Genomic DNA, 23,834 nt, shown 5'->3' on the forward strand with positions numbered 1-23,834 from the left:
CTTATATACACTCTACAACATAAAAGTACCAGAGTTATCTTTGATCTTTAAATATTAGTTACAGAGAAAAAAAAAGAAAAACAATAGTGGTGTTTGGAACCATTTCAGTTTTTTTGTAGCAGCAACTGGGAATAAAGCTCAGGGCACACACAAAACTAAAAGAAACAAGAAAGTTGTTTTCTTTGGAGAGACTAGTAGCTGGAAATGACAAAAAAAATAATGAGGCAAGGTACTTAAGGTCAAGCTCGGCTATATTTTTCCTGAAAATTCCACAGCCTCTAAAGGTTTAATGTATACAACATAATTGGAATTGAGGAGTGTTCACATTTGCATATGAGCTCAATTTTAGGTAGCGGCTCCCTCTGTGTACACAGCTTCAACTGATTGAATGTCACCAAGGAGTATGTTGTTGGGTTTCGTTTGGCACCTACGTGTTCTCAAAATGTTGGCGTCCATATTTTCTTTGAATTATGAAAATCCAGATATGTCTGGAATTAGTTCACACAGAAGAGTCAGGTGGGAGAAAAACATCACACTTCTTCCCACATGCATCACTGGTACAATATTTGTAATGTTTGGTCGACTGTTCAAAGCATTTAAATAGCTATTAGACATATATCATTTATTAGGGAAGGAACTGCATTCCTAAGAGAGAAAACCTACAAAAAGGACCTGACAAGGCCCAACCCTACTTGGGTCATCTTTCTCATGGTGTGTCCACTTCAGGCACTAGACACCAGTGCGGATGCTCATGGACCTCCACTGAGTGGGGGAGTTCTGTTCTGTTGAACCAAATGACTACATTCCTTTCTTTCTTTCTTTCTTTCTTTCTTTTTTTTTTTTGAAGGTTTTATTTATTTATTTGCCAGAGTAGGCATAGAGGCTGGCAGAGAGAGAGAGAGAAGGGGAAGCAGGCTCCCCGCTGAGCAGAGAACCCAATTTGGGACTCGATCCCAGGACCCTGGGATCATGACTAGAGCCAAAGGCAGGGCCTTTGACCTGCTGAGCCACCCAGGTACCCCAAATGACTACATTTCATGGTTCCAGGTACTGAAAAAACAAATACTCATAGATCTGCTTTTCTTTCTATACTGAAGGGACTAAATTCAGGAATAAGAAGGGGAAATTCATGTTAGACTACTTGATCCTAATGTGATTTCTTTCCATCATTCCTGTGATATATTTTGTTACTCAGATACTATAAGAAAGCTGATATGCTAGCCGCTATGGAGGTAGGAAGGATGAAGAACCTTGTCTTCTGTCCTGCAAAGAGCTTACGATTTTATGGGGAAAATAAAGCATGCACAATAAAACAAGAGGCATTTGGAGAGATACAACATGGTACAGGAGTCTAGAGAAAGGACAGCTTGTTTCAGGCTGGTGGGATTAGGAAAGCTTCCGGAAGCCAGGCTGGTGGGATTAGGAAAGCTTCCGGAAGCAGCTGGGGCTCAGAGTTACCACAGGGTTTCGACTGGCAAAGATGGCGGGTCCTTTCTGGGTCTAAGGGAAAACGTGAGATGTGAAAGCCAGAGGGTATGCTTGGGGGCAAGGTTAACAATCTGGAATGGCTGGAGAAAAGGGAACATGAAAAATGGGAGTCAGGGATAAGGTCAAACAGGGAGATCTAGATTGTGGCCAGCACTGATTTACTAAGTAAGGAATTTGTGCTTTATTGAAGAATTAGCAGGTGGCCACCGAAGTCTTCTGTATAGGGGATCACTGTGTTGAAAGGAGATTAAGAGTGGAGTGTGGAGGAAGGAGGGCAACTGTCATAGTCAGGAGGAAAGGCAAGATGGGCCAGAAACTTGCAAACACAGGAGAGATGAAGCAATGGCCTTAGGCCCCACATAACTATCCTTTGTTGCCTGGAGCCCATGGTATTTTTACATTCTCTTATCAACTTGGAAACTTTCTTTCCCCTCTTCCCTATTAAGTTTCCCTTACTGACTCACTTCCTCTACCATTCTTTCTATTCAGGCTTTTCATTCTTTTTGGCCTACTTAGCTAGTGCTAATACTTTCCATTGGGGGGAAAAAGCCAAAATAGGAACTACTCTTGTTTGAACTTCTCAGTGGGAACTGAAACTAAGCAATAAGGCAGGTTGTACGGTGGCCATGCTTGTTGGAAGGTCCCAATGGGCTACACTTTCTTTTTTTCCAGCAGCCCCACCACCCCCCAGGGCAGCCAGACTAAATTCATGGTTTTTCCACTGAAGATCTCAAATGTGAGCATATGCAGCTCTCTGGTCATTTTTTTAAATACCAAAATAAAAGTTAAAACTGAATTATTGATCAGAGACCTGGGGTCAGCTCTCAAGACCACCCATAGTCACCTCCAAAGGGAGAATTCCTGATTCAGTTACAGAGGAAAGAAAAATAAGATGACATCTAGGAAAACTGCACCAAGGAACAGAAAGAAAGAGGGATGGCTATATTTTTTAAATTATATCCTAAACATAAGTGAAGGTACCAAATACTTGTCTGTGAACTTTATTTCACTATTCATTTTAAAACTGTCATCAAGATGATTCCTACCCAAATAATCACAAATAAAAAATGTCTTCAGTTTCATTTATACTTTTTTGAATTTTATAATTTACTGTACAGTAATATGTAATGTTCTAAGAAGAAATTGAAAATTGAAATAACTTCAAAAATTTTCCCAATCCATTATACTCTTGGTAGAAATTTTAGGTGTTCTAAAAAAATTAACATTCAATCCAAGTGAAATAAACTATTAAATATATGTATATATTAATATGTATTGTTAATATATATAAAAGCTTAGGCATCATGTGTATTTTTTAAACTTCTAAACTTATCACTATATCCCAAGAGCCTAGTGCATAGTAGGCATTCAACAGATATTTGTTGAATAAATAAATGAGTGAGGATTATTGAAAAATAACCCAAAGTAGACATTAAAAATTTTTAGTGATATCTGTGCATAAAATGTCATAAATACAGTATTAAATAAAAATATTTAGAAATAATTCCTATTTTTAAAATATTTTTCTTTTTGTCTCACTGTACTTTTAAAATTTAAAAATTTTAATTTCAGTGTAGTTAATAGATAGCATTATTCATTTCAGGTATACAATACAGTCATTCAAGAGTTACATGTATTATTCAGTGCTTATCAAGGTAAGTGTACTTAGTATTTATCAAGTGCTTATCAACTGTAAGTGTACTCTTAAAACAATCCCAAGTTTTTGAATGACCTTTCAACACAGGAGATTTACTTTATATGGATGATGATACTAGATTAAATTACAAATCAATGTAATCCTTCCAATCCACAATTCAGACCAAGTAATACTGATATTAAAGCCTAAAGTAGATCCCAAATGATAGAGTAGGTGAGCATTTTGAAGGAATATTAAGTTAAAATACTTTTAAAATTTCTTGCCTATCTAAAATAATATCTGGAAAGCTGTAGATCAAATTATACAGATCCAAGTTTAATTGCTTATTTGGAATGTGCAAGCAGAACTGAAAGCACAGGGCTCCTGGGTGGCTCAGTGGGTTAAAGCCTCTGCCTTCAGTTCAGGTCATGATCCCAGGGTCCCAGGATCGAGTCCTGCGTCGGGCACTCTGCTTTAAAAAAAAAAAAAAAAAAAAAGAACTGATAGTACATGCCTTCGAAATAAATTAACATAAAAATAAAATGCAATATGTTGCTCATTACTGTTTTGTCAAGGCAGTTACATTTCAGGATGTTCAGAGTATCTGATGTAATGCTAAAAAACCAAGTGGAAAACTTGTTAGATAATGGCTAATGCCTCATGTCACCCTGATTCAATACTGGAACTCTCAGGACCCTCTATATTCTTTTACATTTATTTATAGAACACAATCTTACAAGTAAGGAATGAGAAGAGTGGAAATAAATCATGTTGATTTATTTTCTAGTGGATAACTTGGACTCTTTGATGCAGGGTATTTTGGAAGGAAAAGGAGAAAGAGAAAGAAAGCTTTCCAAACCAGTGGTCCAGGAGGTGAGATAACAGAGGCCACTCTGTCGTCACACAAGTGCTGGGTTGTTGGCTCTTCCACCAAAGAGGAGTAGTTGTAGGTTTACCCTCGTAACTGAATTCAAGGAAGGCCACAAATATTGTGAAATCAGCCTAGAACAACCTGTTACAAAAAGGGAAACCTGGCACAATCCCAACACACGTTAGAATGAACACTGTCGCTGGAGTCTAGCCCTTGTCAAAAATCTTGAGTTTCAGATACTGACTCATCAATTCTACATAGGAATTTCTTGTAGGGTGATAATCATACACATGTGCAAAGATTTACCTGGATGTAAGCTTATTCCAGCACTGTTTTAATAATAAAAGTTAGGCATTGCTAGGAAACAATATTTTGTCAAATGAAATATTGTAAAAACAATGAAAGCTATCATTTGTTAGACACGTACTATGTGCTGAGCATTGGCCTCAGGGCTTTTTATACATTTTCTCATTTATTCCTTAAAACAATCTTATGAGGTAGGTACTGTTGTTCCATCTTACAGATGAAAAAGCAAACCAGGTCACCGAGAGGCTGTGTGAGCTGTCCAGGGCCACAGCGCTGGGAGGGCAGGGATAAGATTGGAACTCAGAGTGAGTGGTGCCGACTCTGGTGTGCTTAACCACACTTAGACTGTAGAATCCTCTCAAACTACTGAAGAAAACAATCACAGCATGAAAAAACATTGAGAATGTTAGTTAGTGATAGAGTAATGGGAAAAAAAGCAATTATAAAAAGACATGTGCAGTATACATTCATTCCGTTTTTGTAAAATGAAGAAAAAGTACTTGTGCATGTTTTTAGGGGAGAAAATGGCTAGAAATATGCTGAAACGCTAACAGTGGTTATCTTGGGGTTGTGTGTTTTAAGTATTCCTTTGTGTATGTGTTTTGTGTACTTTTATGTAATTTCCAAATGTCATACTATAAATATGTATTATTTTGCAATCAGATAAACATTAATGTTATTAAAAAGAAAAACGTCTAATAGAAAGCATTCAGAATCTACATTTTAAGGGAAAAGAAATGACACGTTTCTATTTTAGTAACTCAGATTCAGCTTCCTGCCTGAAGTCTCCCCCTCTGTCCCAGTCGGTGTCACCACTTTCTCATTTGCACTGCAGCCGCTTTGCTAAAAAGGGTGACATGATGGTCAGTTCATCTCTGTAGCCTCCGAGCCCCTCCCAGAGGGTCTGGTTTGCTCTAATACTTATTCACATAATCCTTGGAGCAGTTTAATGTAATTACTTGAGCTTTCTTCCCCAGGGCAATAGTTTTTTTTTTTTTTCCAATATAGCAAACATTTTTAGGATCTACATCTATTAAATATTTACCATAAGCCAATGAACTAAGCCACACGTGGTGGATATAGAGATGAACGAGACACATTACTCACACTGGAAATGCTCAGAATGGAGTGGAAGAAACAGATATTTAACAAGAAAAATTATGCTGCAAAATTTTATGAGAGGAAGGAAAATTTGTTGTAGGACTCCAGAGGTATTCTGCTTGGGGAGTTAAAAGATTGACCAGAGGACATATTAGTTACGAAAAGAAATAACATGAAAAAACCATGTTGAAATAGAGTAAATAAAAGATAGACAGGGCTGTTGTTTCTGCTAAACAAAAGCAGGCGACAGCCTAACTTGGAGTGGGTCTTTCTGCACAAAATTAACGTCCACAAAGCACACTGACTGCATTATAAACAGGAACAGGTCCTAAAAGTAGCAAGCTATAGCTTCAAACTGTTTTTGCCAACAAATAACTTCTTGTCCTACTTCTTGTCAATGTAATTTGGAAAATTAACTTTATAGTATGAACTCATCGGCTTACAATCCTCTGATAGCTTTGATCCTAACCCAAATGGAACCATTGAATTTTGATCCCGGAAAGGAAAGAGTCATACTGGAACAAAAATCATCATTTTAGGAAGCCAGATCTTGCTCTTACACAGGCAGAGGCATGCGTAGGTTCTTGGGGTTGAGGAGACGTGAGGGTCAGAAGAGGACCTGCCCTCGAGAGAGTGGTACAGAAAGAAGAGGCGAACGAGGCACAGAATTCCCCGTCAGTGGCCGCCGCTTCCCCTCCGGGCATCAGTCATCAGTAAACACCAGGGACCTGACGGAGGATTAGAGACGCAGCGGAAAGTAACTGACAGTTTCTTAGGCTGTTTGATGTCCTGCTCTTCACTATCTCCCTGGTCTTTCAACATCTACAGAGAGAGTAGCTCTCAGGGAGAAACAGGTTGTGACCATGCACCGCTGTATTTCATGAGCGGTCATCATGAGATAATTGTTACAGAGGAAGGAGGACTCCGGAGCAACAAAAACAGATGCTAACAAGGGGAACTGTGGTTTTTCATAAAGTGTGACAGTTTGGGGTATCCAAGAACCATGAAAAGATGTAGGAAAAGGGGTCACCTCTGTATAGCTGAGAAATAGTAGGACATGCCAGCTACAAAGCGGGAAGTGAGACAGGAATTGACTTTGTCCTTCTGCCCTGCAGCTGGGGACGAGAATAACAATCTCATTGTTCCTCCAGTGATAACAGACTCTAACCAGGGACAATCCATATACTATAATCACTGACAAACACTGAAAATAACCCATGTGACCACTGAAAAAAAATTACAAAGCAAAGGGAGGAGGATAGCATCTTAAAAAGTGAACAGAAGAGAGTGGTTACCATAAACACCCTGTTGCAGAATTCAGGCAAAGAATATCAAGAAAGTTTTTGGTCTTCTTTAAACTGTATAAAAATACATGATTTTTGTAAAACTGTAGAAAATCACTGAGAGGAAGGAACACTCTGGCAAAAACAGAAAAAAGCCTGAGCTTAAAATAAATAGGCGATATAAAAAGGTAATTAGATAAAACAATAAATGCAGGAAAAACTAAAAAATGCATTTGCAGAATAAGGATTCCTACTGACAGAAGTAGAGCAAGTAGGAATAACTGCTACAAAAAAAAAAAAAAGGAAAACTTTAAAAAACAAATATATAAAGAAATAGGACAGAAAATGTCACGGTATGAAAGAAAAACAAAATATACACAATTAATATAAATAAGAAATAATTCAATCATATCCTCCATCTATAAGGCTCTATAGCTTTAAAACAGTGCATTGTGTCCTTCCATCATATAGTTTACGGTGAATTATTTGAATTTCCATGGGTAAATAGGATGTCAAATGTCACACATTTCTAGCAAACATTAAGGCTTATCCATGTTTCAATGTATCTATAAGCAAATCATAGAATCTTTCTAAAATTAGAAAAGATTTATATTTTATAAGTAACTCTAAACAGAAATCCAAATTAAAAAATTCATTTATGGTTTTTCACTGTTCAGGTATCAGTCTCTGCTCAGTATCCAGCTAAAAATCATATACTTATGAAAAAGAAGTTAAAAAGGAAGTAAGAGTAGGGTGAATAATTGTGGTACTTCTGATTTATACATTGTCTACAAAACAATGAGATGCTTCAAGTATATTCTTTACTAAAAAATCACCTAAATCCAAATTATCTAAATTAGTGAAAAATTCTATACTTCAAAAAAATTCTTGCAAGACAATGTCGTGAGCAAATTCTCTCATATATTAAAAATATAATTTTATGTATAATTTTTGGGATATTTTAATCATAAAATCAGATACAAAGGCACATAGTAAAAGAAGTATGAAAGGACATATTGGTTTTGAAGAGCTCATTCAGCATTACACATATATATTGTTTCCATGTTTCTAGAGGGTGTGGACTTCCCTATATTTAAATGATATGTGACTGAAAAAACATACTAATGGCTGCCTTATATCCAGAATTGTGTGAGTCTTTTAAGATGACAACTGCCACAAAGTGTTGAAAAGTGAAGATTCAGAAAATGTGATATGTACGTGTATGTGCACGTGTGAGTACAGAAAAGGATGGTCTGTCCATAAAATATGAGATAATTCTTATTTTCTTTTAAACTAATTAAATCAAATAACAACTTCAATTGCTTAATCTCCAACAGTCAGGAGATTTCAGTGTTGTATAGATACACTCTTTTGACAGAATGATAGCCAATGGTCACCATGCCCTTGGTTGGTCAGTGGAAGAGAAAAGAGCATGTTGGACAGAAACAATAAAGAATAATTTAGGTGAACTGAGAAATGGAAACCAGTAAGACAAAAACTAGACATACTGTTTAATAGTCATTCAGGTTTGGAAAAATATTTGGAGTTTGTGAGCGAAACTGTTTTGTCTGAAAATCAATTTTGACTAAATATAAATATAAACAATAGAGAAACCCAACCTAAAAAACTTTCTTTTAAATTGTTCTCAAATGTTGGGGCACCTGGGTGGCTCAGTGGGTTAAAAAGCCTCTGCCTTCAGCTCAGGTCATGATCCCAGGGTCCTGGGATCGAGCCCTGCATCGGGCTCTCTGCTCGGCAGAGAGCCTGCTTCCTCCTCTCTCTCTGCCTGCTTCTCTGCCTACTTGTGATCTCTGTCTGTTAAATAAATAAATAAAATCTTAAAAAAAAATATTGTTCTCAAATGTAACATTCATCATTCAGCAAAGTTTCCTTTAGTGTAAAATAGAAGACATGCCAACACGTGTCCTAAGAAAGGATAAAACAGTTTGACACAATCTTTATTTTTAGTCATCATGGCAATTTAGACAATTATAATTGTTATCCTTAATTTTTAATTAGAAAAAAAAAAGAATTCAACAGATGGATTTAAAGAAATCCAAATTTTTTATAGTTATTTATTTTCATTTAACTAAACTGCCTTGCCATACTAAGAAAACATTTTTGTAAAGGTTAAATAAAGTATTTCATGGCAACCGCTGCTTCTCAGTGCCTGTATAACAAGAAACATGAGCCAAAGTTGTGCAAGTTGGTTTTCTTTCCCAGTAAGGGAATGTGGTATCTAAGACCTTGTCCTAACTCATTTTATCCCCAAGTGTAAGTCAAGCAAGTCAAATATGAACTAATGCCTGAAGGGAAGTCCCTGACTCCAAAAGTATGGATTATTTCACATTTATCTTAAAATCTGCTCTCAGAGTTCTTAAAATTCACTAACTTGGCAAGTCAGGAATTATCATGAGAAATGAAATAATTTCATAACTATGAAGTCATCCAACATTCCATGCATCTGACACTCATTGGGCTTGGCCATGTCTTGGGCATTATTCTGACCTTTAGATAATAAGCTCTTCAATATCCTGTTCAGTATGGAAATAATTAAAAAGTACCACAGTATAATAGGTGTGCCATTGTCTTTAACAGAGCTAATGCTTTTGTTACAGACTTGTGCTAATAGGTTATGATTAGAGACAATCACATTATGTATGCTGAAATCTTTATACCATTCTTAATCAGTATTTCCCATTACTTAAAAATGGCAAAATACCATGCTTTAATGGTCCAGCTGCATTCCCTTTCTCCAAGTACTCCGTATGAAAATTCACATTTAAAACTAGTTCAGTAAAGGACCTTTATGTTTAGACATCAAGAATTCACATTTCCAGAGCACGGGCTTGTGAAAAACCTCTGAGTGTCTTGTAAAAAGCTTAAGGAATCTTCAGTACATTTTTCTCCAAAGCTATATTTCAATATCTAAAATTTATTGCCAGAGGAGGGACAGAGAGACCATTAGCAGCACCAGCAGTCATTCCTCTGGGTGCTTCACAGCTGAAATAATCCCCAGTTGTTCTTTTTCGTGCAGGCTTGTAGAAAACTCCAGAAATCAGCCCTGGGACTGAATAAAGTGCCCTATCACAATCCTATCTTTGCCATTTCTGGGGAAAGACTTTAAAAGTCTTAACTAGGTTATACTGCAAATCATTTTTACGAAGAAACTTTGAAAAATACAGGAAAAATAAAACTCAGCCCCAAAACTCTGCCTCTCTATTTAGAGTGAATGCATTTTCCAACAGAAAATGAAGACATTCCAAGTACGCTTTAGCTACCAGATACTTAATGACCAGAACTGCTAGGGCCCCATTTACCTCTATTGGTCACTTCATAAGGCCCTCTAAGCTTCCTCAGAGAATGTAAATCTCTTGTAGTCTCTCATGAAGCTGAAATATTTGAGAGAGAAAGGTGAAAGGACAGAGTCTCCAGTCTACTGCTTTGCTCTTTCAATTACTGCCTAAAACCGAAATAAAGACGCAGTTGGTGGTGACTGGACAGTAGGTTCCGGGTACTCAAACGGAGTCAGTGTTTACAGAATATTTGGGATTAAAATCCTTGCCAGATGGTCCCAAGAAGTGTTTACCTCACTGTTGATTTTAGCTATCTTAATGTCAGCAACAGTAAAAAGAAGCTTGTTACTGCCACTGGGGAGCAAAGGCACACAATCCTTCCTCCCCACATGGAATTGCTAGTTGCAGGCAGCTGTGCCCTACACAACACGAGCCATACTGGAGGTTTCTGGGAATTGACTTCCATGGCTAGAAAAGGAGATTATGTGTGGCAAAGTTAACTTGAAATGATTTACTTTAAATCGGGAACACTTGGTAACTACACGACAGTACTTTTAGTTTATGACAAACAATAAGAATTTTTCACAGTTAATTTGGGAAGAGTTGGGGGTGCTTGGCTGGCTCAGTCGGTAGAGCATGCAACACTTGATCTCCGGGTTGTGAGTTTGAGCCCCATGTGTGGTGTAGAGTTTACTTAAAAAAAATGAAAAAAGAACAAATTGGGAAGACTTGGATATGCACATGGACACAAAAGGTACTTTCCTTTGGAGAATACTGTGAATTCCCCCCTGTAGTGATGTCCTAGTTTTGTCTTTGTTTTCACTGGAAGCCACTGGGAGGTCAAAGGGGAGGAGGTGTGTGAGACCAGGGGCTACTCCTAATTAAAAGCCCGACTTCACTGACAGTATACAGAAGATACATTTTGAGATCACAAGACCTCTTTTTGTGTATCTGTATAGCACACACACAATATTCAATTGGATGGGAACAAGTTAACAATTTTCATATTGTTAAAATAATTAAGTCTATGTTCTTGAAAAATGTCAGAAACGTTATAAATAAGTAATGAAAACATTTACTCAGTGAACATTTACCAAATGCCTAATATGAGCAGGCTATAGGATTAGATGCTGTGGAAAATTCCTTTTTTTAAAGCCTCTTACTCTTTTTTTCTTTCTTTTTACCTTCAGCAAATACCCATTATGACCGCATCTCCATTCACATTCATGCTCATTCTCTCTCTCTTATTTCAAAGTTGGAGGAGGCTTTCCTGGTGGGTTGCAAATGGCCCCCAATTCTCTCAGCAACTCTCAATGAGAGGTAATACCTAGTTCCTTATTCTTTGGATCTGGCCTAACCCTGTGACTTGTCCTGCCCAAGAAGAGATGGTGACAGAAGTTGCTGTGTGAACTCCAAGCTTGGGCTCAACAGGCTTAGTAGTTTCTGCTTTGGTTTTCCTGTCTGGACTAGTCTGCTGGGGGCAGTTACATGGAAGAGAACCAAGAGTACCCTGGCCAACAGCCTGCCAACTGCACATATGTAGGTGAGGCCATCTTGGACTACAAGTGAGATGTGCAGACACCAGAAGAACCTCCTGAGGGCATCTAGGTTTCTGACCAACAGACTCATGAGCTAATGCATTTTTCTAAAGATTTTATTTATTCATTTGATAGACAGAGATCATAAGTAGGCAGAGAGAGGGGGAAGCAGGCTCCCTGCTGAGCAGAGAGCCGGATGTGAGGTTCTATCCCAGGACCCTGAGATCACGAACTGAGCCGAAGGCAGAGGCTTAAACCACTGAGCCACCCAGACACCCTGAGCTAATGCATTTTTTTAAGCTACTAAATTTTGACGTGCTCTGTTAAGCAGCAGTGGATATCCAATATAAACCTCCTCCCATGCAGGGTCAATCCTTCTACCTGTGGTCTGGATTCCTTCCTCCTCTCCCATTCTAAGACCGTATGCCATTAATCATTTTTCCTCTCTTCTGCATATCAACCTTTGCTATTTATTGTTTCCGTATAGAACATGCCCAACTTTCTTCCATTTAAAACCCTTGCTTGATACTGCAGCTTTCTCTAGTTAACATCCAGTCAAGATTAAAAGAAAAAAAAAATTCATGCTGATTCTCTCCAGTTCCTCACCTTCTGTTCATTTTCAATCCACTTCAAGTCGGCTTCTATCCATATTTTGCCATGAAAATGCTTTTTAGGAGCCATCAATGACCTCTCAGTTGCCAAATACAATGGCTTCTTCAGTTCTTGTCTTACTCAATCTCTGATTGGCATCTGATAATCCCCCCCCCCCAGATATTCTCCTTTCTTGGCTTTTAGGGACACTGTATGTCCTGCTTTTCCTATTATATCTTAGTTTTCTTATACCTCTTACCCCTTCCAGTGGATCTCATTTCTTAGCCTAATTTCCTTATGACACCTCACTTCCAAGATCACATGAGTGATCCCTGTCTCCTGCTATTTGTACTTTTGCATAGTCCCCTCCCATGCTGAATAGGACTGATCTGTGTAACCACTAAGATATCACAGAAATGACAATGAATGACTTCTGAGCTTAGGTCATAAAAGACACTGTGGCTTCTGTCTTGTTCTAAATTGATCTAGATCACTTGATCTGGGGGAAGCCAGCGGCTATGTCATGAGAATACTCAGCCAACTCTATGGAGAGATCCTTGTAGCAAAGAGCCAAGTCCTCCAGCCAAGAGCCACGTGAGTGAGCCATTTTGGAAATGGATTCTCCAGCCCAGTCAAGCCTTTAGATGGCTACAGTTCCAGATGATGTCTTGATTGTGACCTTCTCAGGGACTCTGAGCTACAACTACCCAGTTCAACAACTCCTCAAATTCTTGGCTAATAAAATGGAGATTAAAAACAATGTCTGTTGTATTATCTACTTGGGTTTTGGGGTAATTTATTAAACAGAAATATGTAACTAATATAGATTTTGTTTTCTCCAAGTGAGGTGCTACTATAACAAAAGCCGAAAAACACAAGGGGCTTTGGAGCAGGCAAGTAGGCAGAAATTAAAAGGACTTGAGAAGAGTGTTGGTGACTATCTAAGGTGCTTCAAAGTTACTCTTAACAGTTGTTTAATGGCCTGAGAGGAGGCTGTCAATGAGGACAATGATGTTGGACAATGGAGGAAGGGACATTGCTATGTCATGGCAGAGAGCTTAGCAACACTATAAGCTAGAGTGACATGGAAAGTATAAATGTGCCTAATCGACTATGTGATGTGGCTAAGGAGATTTCTGGGCAGTGCTGAAGTAGCTCCTGGCTTCTATGTGCTGCTTATCTTAAAGTCTGAGAGGGGTTGACAGAAGCTTAAGAAATAAGTGTTAGATAAAAAGGAGGCAGGACTTGCTAGTTTTCAACATTTCTAGCCTTCAGATGGCAAATGATGCTAAAATCAAGAAGTGGTTTCTATGCAAAGATCAAATCCAGGACATGACCAGGAAAGCTGGTTTAGGGATGAAGCTAAGAATGCGGCTATAAAATCCTTTGTTAGGATTGCAGAAAGATCTAAATTGCTGTCCCAGTAAACTATTCAAACAAGGGCTTCTAGGACACTCAGCAGCATGAGCAAATCCCAAAGCAAAAAGGAATTATCTTGAAGCGATACGTGATTCTGTCCACTGTAGTAAATCTCAGTAAGATTAACAAGAGACCCACAAAGTCATTTAAAGAATTGTATTGACAGAAACACTGCCAATTTTGACTGAAAGACACAAAGTGTAAGATGGTAAAGAGGCCTGTTGAGTCTTCAAAATTATACTGAATTTTGAAAACTATGAAAACTACTCAAAAAAAATCTGAGCAGACTATGAAGTGCAAACAAAGGACCCTTTTCAAGAAAAAGGATGGATGACTCAAGGAGGCTTGAGCCAAGAGTCCAAAGCCATGAGCCCTGGACAATTACTCTTGAGCAGGAGTGTGAATGATTACTAATCAAAAAACTTCTGACATTTTTCTGGTTGGATATTAGAATTTTTATGGACCAGTAATTGATGGGTCTCCCTTTTCTCCTTTTATGAATGGGAGCGTCTGTAGTAGCCATCTTTTTGCCTGTACACCAATGCTGTACATTGTTCTACGACAAGAGATAACTAACAAAGTCCTCTTCTCTTAGCCCTGCCCCCTTGGGCATTCTGATCTACTCCCAGTGCTACTTAGGCACTGATGACAAACCTAATTTTTACCTCTTAGGCCAGACTATTCTTATGACATTCTGACTCTCATTCATTCACCTCCTCTACATGGCCATTTGGATGTCTGGTTAGAAAGGGAACAGGGAAGGAAAGAACCTTTGGTTATAGAGAGCTGAGTTCTCCACTAGAAACTTTATAAATGTTATTGCATGGGATAGTCACAAAAATCTCTTGATTTTGCAGAAGAGGAAGACAAAGCTCCAAGGAATTAAGAAACTTTTCCAATCTTACATAGCTAACAAGCCTTAGGAGTGAAACCCAGGCTCGTATGGCTACAAATCTGTGTTTTTTCTAATATATCATCCTTTCTGCCCTGCCAAGTAACCCAAAACTCAACGTGTCCAATATGGGTTTTAGAGTCACCCTGTTGTGTTCTCAAGTCCTATTCCATCCTCTGTCTCTAAAACACTGTCTTTCTACTCAGTTCCCTGTCTTGGGCCAACAGCAACACTGCCAACTTGTCCCCTAATTCCGAAACCTCAGAGTTAAACTAGGCCCTTCCCTTCCATGACCAGTAACCAAATCCTGGTGATTGTAACTCCCAAATGACTTCCGAACAGATCACTTCCAGCACAAACCTTCCCTTCTTGCCTTTCTGATACCTAAAGAAAAGTTCATAGTTATTCCAATAGTTTTCCCTACAATTTCTCTCCAGCTAATCCTCAAGATTTTCTCTTTCTCTTTGGTTTTCAGTAGTTTCATCATGAGGTACTTCAGTGTGAGTTTCTTTGAAATGTCTGTTTTGGGTTTTCTGAGCTTCCGGGGCCTGCAAACTTTAAAACTTGGGACGTTTCTTGAGTTAATTTAATTTTTTTGGCCCAACTCTCCCTTTCTCTTCTCATTCTTGGATGGTAATTACTCATATTTAGACCTTTAGAAATTGTTCCACAGGTCCCTGCAGTTCCATTCATTTTGTTTGAATCTTTTTCTCTCTCTCTTTCACACTGGATGATTTCTACTGACCTATCTTCCAGTTTACTGCCTTTTCTTCTCTGTCATGTTGTGTATATGTTTCTATTACTGAAAGACAAATTGCCACAAATTTAGCAGCTTAAAAGAACACACATTTACCATCACTCTGTCTGTGGGTCAGGAGTCCAAGTAGGGAAGAATCCACTTCCAAGTGTGCTCAGGTTATTGGCAGAATGTCTTCCCCTGTGGCTACAGGCTGAGGACTCTGACTTACTAATGACTGGGGCTGGCAGTCACCTGCAGGTCCTGGAGGCTTCCCACAGCTCCCTGCCCCCTGGCCTTCTCTGTAGGCACTCACCACATTATATTTTACTTCCTGGCCAGCAGGAGCCTATGGGTCTCTCTCTCCTCACAAAAGGGCCCAGCCCCTCTTTTGGAGCTTTTATCTGATTCAATTAGGTGCACAAAATGTTCTCCCTTTTGATTGATTAAAAATCAACTAATTTGGGACCTTAATAACAACTGTAAAATACCCTCTCCTTTGTTATAGTTGCTTTAAAGTATATGGTCATTCTAAATTCTAGGTCATCTTGGTGTTGACATCTGTTAATTATCTTTCTCTTGAAATTGAACTACTTTGGGGGGGGTGATTCTTGAGATTTGTTGTTTAATTTTGGTTTGTATTATGGACACTGTCAAGGTTTTGTTGTGGAAACTCTGGATTTTCTTGTAACTGTTCCAGAGTGTTAATGTTTTTGATTTAATAAGTACTCAATTCATTAAGACTCAAATGGAAAACTCTCACACCTGGACGAGTGGCTGCTGGGTTTCATTTGGTTCTTGAAGCCTTGGGTACAGGCTGCTTCTAGTTTTCTCCAGGCCCAGTGCTTCCGCAGTCAGTGGACAGTTGGGCCGAATTATTTTCCCACTTTCTGGCTTCCCCCCATCCAAGGTTTTCTCCTCACTCTCTAGCAGCCTTGGTGGCCTGAGCTCTTTCCCCTGCTACCTGGAGCCAGGAAGACGAGGGGCTACCCCTGCACTGAAACGACTGCAACTGCCATCCAGCACAGCTACCAAACAATGGGGAATTCACTCTGCAGGACGCTTGCTCCAAGTTTTGGTTCCTCTCCAAAATCTGCCTGCCTTTGTTCAGTCTCCAGAAGTAGTTCTTTTTGTGTTTTCCTCAGAATTTATAGCTGTTATTCACAGAAGGATGGGTCTGCTAAGCATTTACCCCGAGTGATGACTTCTCCTCTGCCTTGACTCAGTCGCTATGACCTCTGTCACGCCGGGGCTCTGCGGCCCGGTCCACACTGCTCCCTGCTGGCATCCTCCGTGTCCTCCAGACTGTCTTTCCAGCTACACCACAGGGATCTCTCCAGGATGCAGCTGGGATCCTGTGAGCCTTCCGCAGGCAAGAGTCACCCATCACATACAGGTGGATCTCCTTGGATGGACTGCCGGGTTCTTCAGAACACAGTTCCTGCGAACTGTGGTGTGCTGGAGCTGGCTCGAACTCATTTGTGAAAAAGCGCTGCTGAACAGTCAGGAATTTTGTGGTCTGGTTGTTAAATCATTGGTAGCTTGAGATCAGCTATGGTGGGAGCATTCACCCCACCAAGGTTAGCCAGTCCTCCATATCTGGACTTCCCCAACACAGCCAAGAGCACATGACCAACACACATCTCTTCAGCGGGGCATTCAGTTTTTATGTCTGAGTTACTGTGAACAAATCCGAATCCCCCTGAACATGACATGCTACCAATATATCTACATCTCCCTGGTTCTGTGTCATGTCCTTCCTCCACTACTGTTCACCGGGCCAACTTCTGCTCGACCTTCAAACCCAGCCTCCGTGGAAAGCCAACTTTGACCTCTTCAAGTATTTAGTTTCTCCTGCCTTTGTGTTATCACGGCCTCGAGACAGCACTAAAGCTGCTTAGCACAGAACACAAGGGCTCCTACCTACTTTCCCATCCTGCGGATTCACATGTGTTCTCTCTATTGCAGTCAAATCGGTCCAGCTGTTCTACCAGGCCCGGCTGTGTCCTCCCTCTGAAGCTTTCACACGAGCTGACTCCTTTATCTGGCACACCAGCCCCGCCACCCTCTCTTTATCGGCCTAACTCTTCCTTAAACATTCAACTTCCACACAAATATCCCCTCTATCGGTAAGCCTTGCCAGATTCTCATCCTCAGGTTAGACTTGGAAACGTTTTCTTTGCACTCCCATCCAGACCTTGGCCATATCCAGAAGCAATGGACTGTACTTCCTGATTCTCTCACTTTTCTTCCTTATGGTTAGTATTTTAATTCAGTTACCCGTCATTTCCCCCTGTTCTGAATTACTGCAATAATGTCCTGATAGATACTGATCATGTCCATAAAAATCTGTTTACTTTTCTGACTCCCTCATTAGACAGTAAGTTCTTTACAAAAAAATGAACATATTTAATTACACACAAGAGGTCACAATAAATTAACATTTGTGGATTAAAACTGAATGGGAGGCTGGGAGACCAAATCAGCTGCTGGATGGAATTAATGGCAGACAAGAAGGCTTGTGAGTGACTGAGTCAAGGCCTTGGATGCCAGAAAATTTGGATATTTAATAGATGATGGGGAGGTTAGGAAGATTTTTGGACAGGAAATTGTAATAATGAAAGCATTATTCAGGGAAGTTTCTTGAGATGTAGTCTGCAAGATAGACGGGAGTGGAGCAAAGCTGTAACTAAGAGAATATTTGAGAGAAACCTGCAGTTGTTCATATAAGAATTAAGATAACCACTACTGATAAGTCACTGCACTTGCCACTCTTCCAGTTAGTGTTTGAAATTCCCTGTAGTCTGTGCATACATTTTATTTTCAGGGTTTTTACTTAATTTCTTTCTGCTTTAGTAATCCATATCCCTTATTTTAAAAACTTGAGACCTACATAAAAATGTAATAAAATAGAAAAATATCATCTTAACCTACCACCCAGATACAACCACTGGCAACATTTTGATATATATCCTTCCAGCATTTTCTATGCATTTGTTCTTATATTGCTAAGATCATACTATATGTATCTATATCTATATTTATTTTATATTCTGTTTTCTGACTGATAGGCCTTCAGATTTTTACAGAGACTTTTTTTTTTTTACAGAGATTTTTCCTTTACAGAGAGGAAGTGGTACTACTTCCTCTCTGTAAAAATCCGAAGGTCTAATAATCGTTTATTATTCAGATATGTTAAATTTTACTCAAATTTAGCTTTAAAAGTGATATTTTTAAAAAAAGGTTTTATTTATTTATTTGACAGACAGAGATTACAAGTAGGCAGAGAGGCAGACAGGGAGAGAGAGGAGAAAGCAGGCTCTCCAAGGAACAGAAAGCCTGATGTGGGGCTTGATCGCAGGACCCTGGGATCATGACCTGAGCCTAAAGCAGAGGCTTTAACCCACTGAGCCACCCATGTGCCCTGATATTTTGTGTTTTAATTGACATTATAAATAAAGCTGTGATAAACATTTTTGGTATATAAACTTCTGTTTCAATTTAGATTATTTCCTGAGAGTAGATTACTAGTAGGGGATTTACTAAATCAAAGGTTGTGACCATTTTAATAGCTTTTGTGCTTATTAAATTGCTTTCTAGAGAGGAAGAATTAATTCCATTTGCCTCTTCTAAACCAACTTTAACATGCACACCATGTGCCATGTAATAGAGGCAAATACCTGAGAAATTTATCACTTTAAACAGTTTGGCCAACATAGAATATTTCCTTATCTCCCTAACTCAGTTTTTAAATTTTTTTTTAAAGATTTTATTCATTTCTTTGACACAAAGAGAGATCACAAGTAGGCAGAACAGCACAGAGAGAACAAGGGGGAAGCAGGCTCCCTGCTGAGCAGAGAGCCCAATTCGGGGCTTGATCCTAGGACCCTGGGATCATGACCCGAGCTGAAGGCAGAGGCTTAACCCACTGAGCCACCCAGGCGTTTAAATTTTTAAAACTGTGACTATAACAATAAGGAATGTGCTCTTTCTTTATGACATATATATACATACGCATTATGGAAAGAGTGAAGTGAATGAGCGTTACAGTGTAGTTACTGAAGCTGACAACAGGCTGGACTCACCATAAGAGAGGTAGATACTCAAAACCTATTACTATCCCTTTAGACAAGAGGAAAAGTGATCAGATCTCACTTTAAAATCATTTTATATACAGTGAACTGGAGGATTTTCTATCTGTACAAGCCCAGAAGAAGTAAAATAAACATATCTTATTGTTATGTGGTGAGTACAGGTTGGTCATATGTGTTAGATTTAAACTATTACCTGTCACTTCGTAATTTCTGAAACATTTTTCCAAGTTTTCAAGTGACAGAAATACTACTTAGGTCAGAGTGAAACAACTGACCATCAACTGAGTTTTGTCAACAGAGAGGCCTTCAAGCAAGACTGGCAAGCTATGGCTTGTGGGCCAAACGGGGCACACTGCCTATTTTTGTACAGCCTGTGAGCTAAAATGGTTTTTACATTTTTAAATGGTCAAAAAAAAAATACTATTTTGTGATGTGTGAAAGTTACTGAAATTCAAATTTCATAGTCTATAAATAAAGTTTTATTGGAACACAGCCACATCTTTCATTACGGCCGCTTTTGTGCAGAGAGGAATAGCTGCGAGAGAGACATGCAGGCCCCAAAAGACCTAAAATATGGAGTAGACGGCCCTACCCAGAAAAAGTTTGCCAACCTCTGTCTTGGAGTAATATACGATTTTCTATTTTCTTCACTAAATCTGACTATTTTAATGAGTAGGTCCCAGATGCTCCGCTGCGCTTCAAAATTCTTACCTTGTTACATTTTGCATTTTAAAATATCTGCCATTTTTTCTATTAAGTCCCTTTTGGAGCAAAATTTTATTAACTTCTATAGCTCTGTCTAGAGCCCATTTTCACCTTGCTAGATAGTTTGATTACTGAAATTAAGTCACTGGTAGTCGAAATTCTGCAATTCTAAAAAAACACATCATCTATAAATTGTGCATGTTTTGAGGATAAAAGCACATGTAATTCCTTACATCCAAGGTAGAGGCATTTCTATTTCAAGTTTAATTAGCCAACAGTGCTCTCTATCAGCAGGAAAGAAAGTCAACTTGAAAAGCCTGTATATGCGTCCTACTGGCTGATGGAAGTGTCCCTATATTCAGTTTGGCTACATTAAACAAAACCTTCCTTAACCCTATGCTGCACCTACTACCCATATTCTGGGGAAAGATACCATCAACTCACACCTGTAGTCCTTAGAGTCAACTTCCTACAATATGAAGCACTTCTTTGAAGACCAGTCGCTTGCTGGTTATTCTCATCCAACTGGATCTGAAGTCCACTGAACTGGGATATCTGAGGGCCTCTGGGATGGCATTTATGATTGTGCAGCCGAGTATGTTCAACTGTTCCCTGGGAATTCGTTTTGCTCTTCCTTTGTTTATTTAGGCAAGCAACGGTTGCGGGATATCCAACATTTTAAATGATTCTGCCTCAGACCATGTGTTAGAAACTATAAGTAGAGTTTACAACTTTTTGATTTTAAAATCGGCTTTGGATTTCTGGAATTGGTGTGTCCATGTTTCTTCCCATTCTGTTGAGACTTACTGTTGTTAGCAACCTCCTGTGTGGTTCTAAGATCTGCTGACCTCTTTGAAACCTTTCCAGCTGTCATTGCCACTTTCTTGATCTCTGCAATATAAGCTACATTGTTTAGTGGAGTTAAGTTCTATGACCTCTGGAAATCCTCCCTGAGGCTACGAATTGACTAACACCCAAGGTAGCATAAACATGCAGACACAAATGTTCCTAAAACGCAGCCTGCTGGGCAAAGCAGGATATGACGTGGAGTCTGGAAAAAGCAACAGTTTGCTCACTTACAAGGCTATGACTACCTCCAGGTGCAGTCTGAAGCTAAGCGGCTAGGTTTTCTGGGCCTCAGATGTAACCTCTCATTAGAACACATCAGAATTCGCAATTGTGGATGTAAGGAATTCCATGAAGACCCTCTGGGCCCATTAAGACTTCTGGCTTCAGAGGGTCCTAAAACACACTTCCTTCAACTTACAGAGTTTTGTAAAGAGACACCATTTTTTTTTTTTCTTAAACAAAGTTGATCTAAGTTTTAGTTTGAAGATTATAATGCTTACAGCTCATTAAAATTTGTATCCAGAGAATGCCATTGCAAATTGAAAAGGAAAAAGAAAAGTTTAATAGATATCTGTCTTGCGTCCAGTTTGTCATAAAAAGGTTCTTATTATTTTTGGTAATAAAGTTAAGACTTTGCAAGGGATTTACTTGGACTAAGAATTCCACATTAGTCTGGCTTTAAACGTGGAGTATCAGACTAGCGATTCTCAGCCTATCTTTTGAAACCTTACAGCTTTGCTATTCTAACAGACAAACCATGTAGCCCAAACCCAAGAGCTGGACAATGCCATAGAAATGACACTCTATTGAGAATCCAAAGATAGGGATTTCAGTCCCAACTCTACCACCATTTCAACCTAACATTTCCATTTGTCTCCTTAGTTATAACACACATACAACACACATGGATGTGGACCGCACATGGATATTGTGAAAACAAAACTAGTAACAAATACAAAAGGACGTTGAAAACCTGCAAAAGAGTAAAATATGCAGGTGTCACGCTGGTAGCGGTCAGCCATGCTTCTTTCCTGTTTTTTTCCTTCCCACCCAGATACTGCATGTCTATAACATGAAGCCTCCTGTTTCTCCACACCTCTGAGCCAGCTGCTCTTAAGATCACCCTGCTCATCCTGGCTCCAGTATCAGGAAATCTTTTTTTTTTTTAAGATTTTATTTATTTGAGAGAGAGAGAGAGTGCTCGAGTGAGAGTACAAGCAGGGGGAGTGGCAGGCAGAGGAAGAAGCAGACTCCCTGCAGAGCAGGTAGCCCCAAATGGAACTTGATCCCAGGACCCTGAGATCATGACCTGAGCTGAAGGCAGAGGCTTAACCAACTGAGCCATGGGGGAGTCCCCAGTATCTGGGAAACCTGAGGGTCACCAAGGGTCTCTTAAAGAGATTGGGAGGGGAGGTAAGCTTCCTGCACTTTGCTTTCTGTGGGCGGAGGCTGGAGTGTGGGTGGGTGTGGGTGTGGGTGCCGTGGCCATGGGCACAGTAGAGGGCTACATGGAGCTGAGCCTTCCCAGAGGTTTCTCCTGTCCCTAAAAAATGCAATTACTGTGGAAACTTTTTGAACATCTAAAAGGCTATACGACAAGTATTAACATGGGTTGCCTCTGGATGGTTGCCATTATAGGAGTTCTGGGGGGTTTTTTGTTTGTTTGTTTCTTTTTTCTTTTTTTTTTTTTTGCTTTAATTTTTTTGCCATATGTCTGTATGTTCTCACTTCTGCAATTAGTAACACAAAAACCCAAAAAGATATTTTGAAACAAACAAACAAGCAAGCAAACTGGCTTTTAACTATGTTATAAGGGGCAAACAACCCAACCACTTAAGAACATGGAAATTTCTAGAGAGAAACATTAGAAAACAAGGGCATGTCATTCACTCTAAAAAGATGAGTACAACATCATCTCATCTGAGAAATTTTCCTAACAAGTTTTATTTAAAAAGGATTTATGTGGTTTTAATGTCCTGTCAGGTTTACTAGAATTAAATAAATATTCTTAAATAAGAATGTACTGTGTCTACCTTTCCAAGTTTTATTCTAGCAGTGTGGCAGTATGATGAAAAAGCGAGCAAAAAATCAGAATCTAGCTACTGGGGGCGGGGGACAAGCAAAAGGGACCCGGAGGGCATAACATATTCTGAAGCGGGTCTATAGACCAGATGGGAAAACTTGTTCTCTAATCTAATGACTTTCTTTTAATCACAAGCAGTAGTTTCCTTATTACCCAGAGTTTTAGAAATACATTATTCTTGAGATGACTTCCTAGGATTTCTTTTACTCATTTAAGACCACATCTTTGTATTTAATTCATCCTCATATTATCCCTGCAGGGCACATCCCTCTAATTATTCCCATCTAAAGTGACAGGAAAATGGAATTATACTACTTGGAAAACAGACATCCTTTGGTATGTCTTTTCTCAGTGCCCCCTTGGTCACAGACTGTGAGCTGTCCTTGGAGGGCAAGGACCGTGACTTCCCTGTCTTTGCATGTCCTGTGCCCTGGCCATGCCGGGTGCAGAGTAGGTACATAGTAAAAATCTGAACAAATGCCTAAATAATAATAGCCAACGTGTAATGCTTACAGTATCTCGAGCACTATTCTAGTGCCATTATACACAGTAACTCGCTTAGTCCTCAGAACCCTACAAAAATGCATGTTACCATTATCCGCATTTTACAGATGAGAAAACAGACGCCCAGAGAGCAAAGCAAGGTTACCGAGCTGGGATCAAAGCTTACGAACTTGGGCTCTCTAGAGTCCAACCGCATCACGGTCACACCGAGCTGCCTTTGCAGCACCTGTGATAACCAGGAGACTATTCCCTTCCAAGAGAAGCAAGGTTGTGCTGGGCTCCCACCTCAAACCCTTCCTGGGTTTCTGTCAGAGGCAGCTACACCGTGTGGTTCCTGGGGAGACTTAAAAAGGGAAATAACTGGACACAGGCACACAAATGCAGAATAAACGAACCCCCAACGTTCACAATTGCTGTGTTTGTAAGGTTGTTTCTCAAATAC

General features: G+C 39.4%; 1 protein-coding gene across 5 annotated transcripts in view; it reads right to left on the reverse strand.

Annotated features, from left to right (window-relative positions):
• Nucleotides 1–23,834, reverse strand: part of VPS13B (vacuolar protein sorting 13 homolog B) — a 770,530-nt gene that overhangs the window by 64,029 nt on the left and 682,667 nt on the right. The window lies entirely within an intron of this gene.

The sequence above is a fragment of the Neovison vison genome, chromosome 4 (assembly GCF_020171115.1).
Source record: "Neovison vison isolate M4711 chromosome 4, ASM_NN_V1, whole genome shotgun sequence".
Lineage (NCBI taxonomy): Eukaryota > Metazoa > Chordata > Mammalia > Carnivora > Mustelidae > Neogale > Neogale vison.